Raw genomic sequence first — 6,981 nt, 5'->3', positions numbered from 1 at the left:
GAGTTAACATAATAAAAGGTCAACAGCTATTGGATTGGTTGGTAGGATGGGACCCTCAAAATCAGAGTAACCTTAAAATATTAGAAGCTGATTAATTTCTGTTGGCTCACAGTACCATCACAGAGTTACACTTTTCTAAATCCATTTACTTCAGTGGATTTAGAATAACCTAACTCTCTTTAGGCATACATTGTAAGACATTCAGGCTGTGATATGTAGATTGCACGTTCCAAAGTAGTTCTATATAGAAGGAAAATTGATTTATCTAGAATAAGTGTTTTGAGAATTGCACCGATGTTAATATCTTTTTTATCTATAAGTTTGTCAATGTTGGAACAAGTTGGGTGGCTAGAAAGGACCATTTTGTCTATGTTCCCAGTCATTTAGCAAATATAGTCCAGACATTAGAGAAAAAGAATATTCAGGCATCAGACAGTCCGATACAGTAGGAGCCTGCAGCTCAAAAGTCTCTCACTTGTTATTAAAATTCAGAACTGTGTGGGAGAACTGGAATCCCTTTAGCCTGGAATGCCTTCACAGCTTTGCCATGCAAGGTATTATAGGAGTGCCAACACTGCAGGTTCTACTTGAGAATGGTGGTCAGATCTAAAGGAGAAGGGATACATCTCACATGTGAACTCATCCTACCTTTGTGGGAAATGCCCTGAACCTTTCTTATGCTAATAGCACTATGTGTGAATGTTAAATATGCGGATAGGCGTGGAAGAGAAACAGGATATACATCCTCACCAGTGTAGATCTGAAGGGGCATTACAAGCTGAGTGAAGTCTCACACGCTCATACTTGTGAATGCAGGAGACATGCAAAAAGCAGCTTGTTCCTTGTGCAAAAGGCCCAGTTCTGTATTACTCAGCTTAGAGTGGGAGAATCGCGAAACCCCAGACAAAGGTCCCGCCAAACTTGGGCAGTGCTCCGTGCGAAGGGGGGGACTCATCCCCACGCAGCTGTGCCTCCCAGCTGTGGACTTCATTTCCCAGGCTTCCTCCTTGTCCTAATGTATTCCGTTCTCTGGCCGGCCGTGTGTGTGTGTGTGTGTTTGAGAAGGAGCCGGCGAGAGCGAAAGAGCCAGCGCGCGCGTGTGTGCGTTTGTGTGTGTGTGTGTGCTAGAGAGAGAGCGGAGCTGGGAGTCCCCGGGCGAGAGGAGGCTCATTCACTGATTAGAGGCAGCTCCGAGCGGCAGCGCTGCGCCTTGCCTGGCTCCCAGCAGCCGTGTCAGGCTGTCGCTCCCTCCCATGCTGGCCGAAAGCGCCGGCACCCACGAGCCGGGCTTCACGCGTCCAGCTCTCCGCCCCATGCAACGTCTCAGGCGCTCGCCTTCCCCAGCCTGAAGTCCAAAGGGGAAGCCAGCTCCCGAGGAATTTCCGCGGTGAGTAGAGGAGATCCCAGGGGTGCCTGCCAGGAAGCCCGGGGTGCGCATCCGTGTGTCTGTGTGTGCCTGCACGTCTAGGCTTGTGTCCAGCTAACTTTTTCCAGAAACCGAGCTCTGGGAAAACCCGAGCGCTGTTTGCTTCCCCTGCAAATTTGGGCTGTGGTGTTTCGAAAAGTCAAACTTTGTGAGACAACTTTGCCCCGACGTTTTTCCCTTCGCCCCGGTGCAAAGTTCAAGCGGAGCCAGCTACTTACCGGGGTCTTTTTGGGGGGGAGGGGGAGATCTCGATGCTAGAAAGAGGGGGGTCTCAATGAGTGTGTAGTAAAAGTCAGATCAATATGGTGCCCCCTCCCCCTTGAAGCGTAGTTGAGATCCTGGGACTCTCCTCCTCCTGTTGTGTATTTTCCCGGGGAGGGGGTGGGAAACACGGGGGGAGGGCGGTGGTGGGGAGATCAGGTGCCCGGGCAAGAAGCCTAGCCAAAGGCAAACAGAAAATCGCGCGCTTCCCATTAGCACAAATAACATATAGAAATTAAAAGGGCGGCCGGGGCCGTGTGTGTGTGTGTGTGTGTGTGTGAAACGTTGCATGTGCGAGCAACGGTGGTACTTCCCGGCTTCCTTTCTCATGTCCCAGAGTCTCTGGCTGCAGCAACGCAATTTCCCTAAACAAAACCAAAGCGAAACTTTTATCGAGAGGAAACCCCAGTTTGTCTCCTATTTCGTTTAAAAAACAGCCCAAAATAAATAATTTTGAGTATTTTTAACGAATGTCACGCTTCACTGGGTGCTCAAGTTCCCTCCGCGGACAGCCGTGGTCATCTTTCCATTTGACTAGAGAATCGGGGCGCGCGTGAACTTTGATTTTGCTGTATTCGGAAGTATACATTTACAGTTTAAGGAGAACTTTTCACCTTGTTTTGTTACACAGCATTTATTTTAATTTTTTGCCGAATTTGAGATCTTTGTAATTGGGAGGCATGGTTTCCGTTCAAGCCAACTATTTTCTTGCCTCCCAAAAAAATCTCACTCGCCTGCGTTTTTGTGAGATGCAAACAATTATATCGCTTGGAGTTTACGATCATTTTTGCAAGCCATAGCAAAGGCGACGCTGCCCTGGAGCGAACCTCGGTGCAGCAGCGCGCAAATAGCGAACCCGGCTGGAAGTCCTCTGAGAGCGGAAGTGGGCGATGCATATAGAGCAGGGGACCTCTCGAAAAACTTTTTGCACCTTTTCAGCCCAGCGGTCAAGAAACGGCGAGCTTTTGAAATAAAGCCGCCAGCGGGGCAAGGAAGTCAGTCGGTAGAGAGGCTTCAAGGAAGGGGAAGTCATTCCTCACCTTGTAGATCGAAATACACAAAAACCATCTGCTAGGGCACAATGAGACCATTAGGCAACGTCCAATTCAAGAACTGCATGCAGGGCTTTCGCTTTCCAGACAGGAAATGTGCCGGGAAGGCATCGTTACAATAAATTCAAACGGTTCGGGTCATCCTCGCGTTTGATGAGCTTTGTTTGCAGATTTAGGGGAGAAAAACGGCCTTGAGGGGGCCCGTGGAATTGGGGTGGGGGGATTTTACTGGCCTCCCCGCACACATTGCTGGGAAGGAATGGAAATCTTGGTATCTTTGCAAGGTTGTTGTTAACCGATTGCGCACAATTGTTGTTGTCAGGGCAGAACATATGCGTAGTCGGTGGGAAAGTGCCCAGGCATGGCAGGGCGGGCGCCTTGCGGGGAACGAAAGGATGCGGAAATTCTCTCCCAAATGAACTTCTGAGATCTTCTTGCCCTGTTTTCTTATTTTCATTTAATGCAGTGGGGAAAGCCCACCCGCTTTTTTTGGGGGGGGGGGCGTGCTTTGTTTGCAATTCTACGAAATCAGCCCTACTCTTTCGTGCAGGAAAGGACAGACACCTGTTCCGATTTGCGGAAAGTCGTATGAGGGCTGGTTAATTTTTCTCTTTACAATTAAAACCGCTTTCATTTCCTTTTACAAGGAACTGAAAATGGGACTAACGTTCTGTGTCCAAGTCAATCCTAGGTCCAGAATGCTGAGTCTGAACAGTTTGCTTTCCCTGAACTGGGAATCCGGAAGACGCCTTTGGCGTCCACCTTTGAGGGACCTTTCCGGACCGGGGGAGAGGGTGGGATCGAGGGGTCATATCAGACCCGGGGCTACTTACTTTTTGTTGATCCTCCAAAAATAATTGCCGCAAATCCCTTTCGTGTGCTTAGGCTTTTACAACTAGCATTTTTAAAAACTGGGAGAAGTCTGTGTTTTGTTGGGACGGGGGTATGATGGGAAGGTCTCTACGGCTCAGCAACTCCGTCAAGTGTCTTTTGCAGCCCAGATTGTTGCTCTTTGGCATCCCTGTGGCTTATTTTCTTTTATTTGCTTTTGTTTGGGGGCGGGGGGAGAGTTGCAAACCAGTTGGAAAAAGACAAGGGACAAGGCTTTGTTGTTGCAGCGGATTGGGGGTGGGGATGGGGGTGTAGGAGCTGATCCGACATCGCTTTCGTGGATGCTGCTCTTCGTACTTCCTGGGTCCCGAACCGGCGGCGCCTTTTTTCCACTCCCCCCGCACCCCCTGCAGTTTGTTTCACAGTCATGTCTGCGAGCCCCAGACCAACCCCCCCCCCCCCCCTGATATTTTCCAACAAGATATGCAGGTTTATCTACTTTCTGGGTGATGTCTTGGGATCCCTGCCTTCTGGTTCTCGTTCTTGCGTTTGTTTTCATTCGAATAGGAAATCCAGTTTATTTCAAACACACAATCTACTTGAGCACCTTAATCCCTTCAACAACTAAGTTTTTTTTAAATACATATCGGGATTTTCTACCTAGGAATGCATTTCTATATTCCCCTTAAAATTATGATTAAAAAGTAATAACAACCCAAAGTATCCAAAGACCCCATCTCCTCTTATCAGAAGTGTTGACTTGTTTTATTAAATGAATGTTTTGTTCGTTTCCAAAGCATTTTTCCCCTCCCCTTTCCAGGCAGCAGAAAAAATTATGATTTCAATTCCGTTAATTTAAAATTTTGAAATAAAGATCACAAAAATGTAACTTGTTTTAGTTGTCTGAGTGATTTTTAAGTAACAATACACAAGTCATTTGTCACACATGAACTCTACTTTTTTAGTATTGTAAGTTCTGTGTTTTTACATGTAATTTATACTGTAAAATAGGTTTTCTGTCTGCAGCTGTGACCAGCTTTTCAATTGCCTGCTGGCTAGGAGTAAAATGGGTAAATTCTGAATGACCTTAGACTTACTTCCTTTCAGCAGGTACTCTTCCTGGACAGTTAAAATAGCATTATAGAAATGATTAAACAGAGAAACCAAAAGCTAAAGTGAGATTTTGCTCTTGGATGCAATTTTGTTGTAGATCAAACCTGAAGGATTTTAATTCAGGTCCTGTTGGTCTTGCCGCTTCACGTTCAGTTTACCAGGATGTGAAAATGATGGGTAATACATGGGTGTCTCAAAAAGAAAGATTTTTTACAAAGTCTCTCAAATGCATGATGACTTTAATAATATCAGAAATCAGAATATGTTTTTTTCTGCTCATCTAACCCAGTGGACAGTTTATGTAGCTTCATAGATTTATCTCCACCCCCTTGGCCTCCTCCACTCCTTGTTTAGTTAATTCAATGAAGACTTTTTGCAATATGTTTGGAGTTTGTCTGATGCCGTGGAAAAGTATCCGCTGATTTATTTGGTTGCTTTTCGATTTCTGTCGCTAGACCGTCTTTTCTCTTCCTTTCAGTGAGGATGTCAGCTGTTATTACTTCCTATTGATCCCTTTGCAAAGTGAGAAGTGAACTAAAATTAATGTCAATTCCACTGCTTGGATCAATAGCTGGAGTTATTTTAATCTGGATTTGCACAGGGTGCTAAATTAAAAAAATCAGCATAGAGGCAGAAAAGTAACAGTTACTTACTTTGCCCGTGCCCAGTGCCTTCCCGTCATCTGAATGCTTCATCAGACTGGTTATTCAGCAATCCATATTTTTTTAATTAAGCAGGCCAGTTAGTTTTCTTATTTTGGGTTCCATATTTAAAAACCGATGACATTTTGACATTGGGAGTGTATTAACTATAGATTTTCATAATGACTGGCCTTGCCGCAGCCTCATCTATACATGCCCCTAATGATGGTGGCAGTGGGGAATCGCAGGGTGGGGCAAAAGGCTTGTAGGAAGACGGGAAGGGATGAGGCAAAAATGAGAAAGAATGCAAGGCTTTAGTGAAGAATTAAACTTTGCCTGATGCAATATTACAGTTTGTTGATTTATTCTCTGTGTTATGAAGTTTGCAAATAAATAAGGCGGTTGGAGTGATTCACAGTATTCTACGAGAGGTGTCAAGTGTAGCTTCCAGAATACTAATTTATGAAATACATTTAATGTAATGAGGTGACGGTGCAAGTAAAAATAGAAAAGCAGGCACAGACACATCAACGGTGCACTCTTGACCCTCCCCCATTTAAATTGTGGAGAATTTGTACTGTTGTTATAGGCCAGCTCATAGTACATTTCTATGTAATGTTTGTTTTTGTCTTTCAAAATAGGTTGGAATAATTATAGAATTTCTCCATCCCAATTGGGCAGTTGTTATAATTGTTGGTCTTGTTTTGAGGTAAACCAGTTATGCTGAACGTAGCAAAGTAGAGCAACAGAATGAATGCTGGCTAGGCTGTCCTTGGCTAAAACTTGACATAAAAGTTATTTTACATTTGGAAGAGACTGAACTTTGTTAATATAAGATCCATGATCTGGTGATTTAGCGTGGATTTGTCCTGGCAGGAGAGCCAAATGAGGAAGAAACAAGAAATGATGCCCACTGATCTTCAGTATGCTGAGTGTCTTGGTACCGGATGGGAGAAAAGGAAATGTTATTGCTGGACTCCATGAAAGGCACAGCCAGAATGCCATAGAGTTTGTTAACCTAGGCTTGCTCATTCACAGAATACAAAAGCCACTCCATTAGAAAAGGGGCTCATTCAGTAGGTTTTATTTGCTGTGTCTGACCTTCTTGGAACTAACAGCCACATTTTCTAACAGCTTTTTTTATTATATGAATTTTTTGTGTCCTTTTGAGTGCAGCAAGACTAGTATATTGTTTTAGAGTAACTGTCCTCATACATTAAAGCACATTGTGCTACGCTGGTAGTAGAAGCTTTAAATAAGGATTGTGGATTTGCTATGAAGTGTGGGACAAAGAATTCTGATTTCATCTCTAAAAGTTTTGGAAGGAAAGGCTGTTTCCTCCCAAACTGACATACACAAATGCACAGATATTTTTTGTTCTAGTGTTGTTTCTTTTGGTGATGTGATTTGTTCCTTGGAATTGGTAAGAAGCTGCAAATACAATCATGCCCAGAAATTGTGTTACTATTTTTTCCTCTAAATGTTAATGGTTTATCCAGGGCTGTTTGGCAAATCTACTTAAGCATGAGCGCATTAGGAAGTAAAATTACTGATCCGTTTTGTGATGTCCTCGACCTGGAAGGCAGATGCTTACGAGAGATCAGATGGCACATTATGATTTTAAATATTGTCAGAGATGCCAGGCACTTTATTGATG

The 6,981-nt window shown here is 44.3% G+C and overlaps 1 protein-coding gene across 1 annotated transcript in view; it reads left to right on the top strand.

Annotated features, from left to right (window-relative positions):
• The first annotated feature begins 1,203 nt into the window (after positions 1-1,203).
• The window catches only part of LOC125433362 (E3 ubiquitin-protein ligase Rnf220-like), a 235,559-nt gene continuing 229,781 nt past the window's right edge, over positions 1,204-6,981 (top strand). The window contains exon 1 of the mRNA XM_048497863.1: positions 1,204-1,387. The gene's annotated coding sequence lies outside the window, so the exon portion shown is untranslated. The remainder of the gene's footprint in view (positions 1,388-6,981) is intronic.

The sequence above is a fragment of the Sphaerodactylus townsendi genome, linkage group LG05, assembly GCF_021028975.2.
Source record: "Sphaerodactylus townsendi isolate TG3544 linkage group LG05, MPM_Stown_v2.3, whole genome shotgun sequence".
NCBI lineage: Eukaryota > Metazoa > Chordata > Lepidosauria > Squamata > Sphaerodactylidae > Sphaerodactylus > Sphaerodactylus townsendi.
The sequence above is the reverse complement of the archived record's forward strand: the minus strand, read 5'-3'. Positions and strand labels throughout refer to the sequence as shown.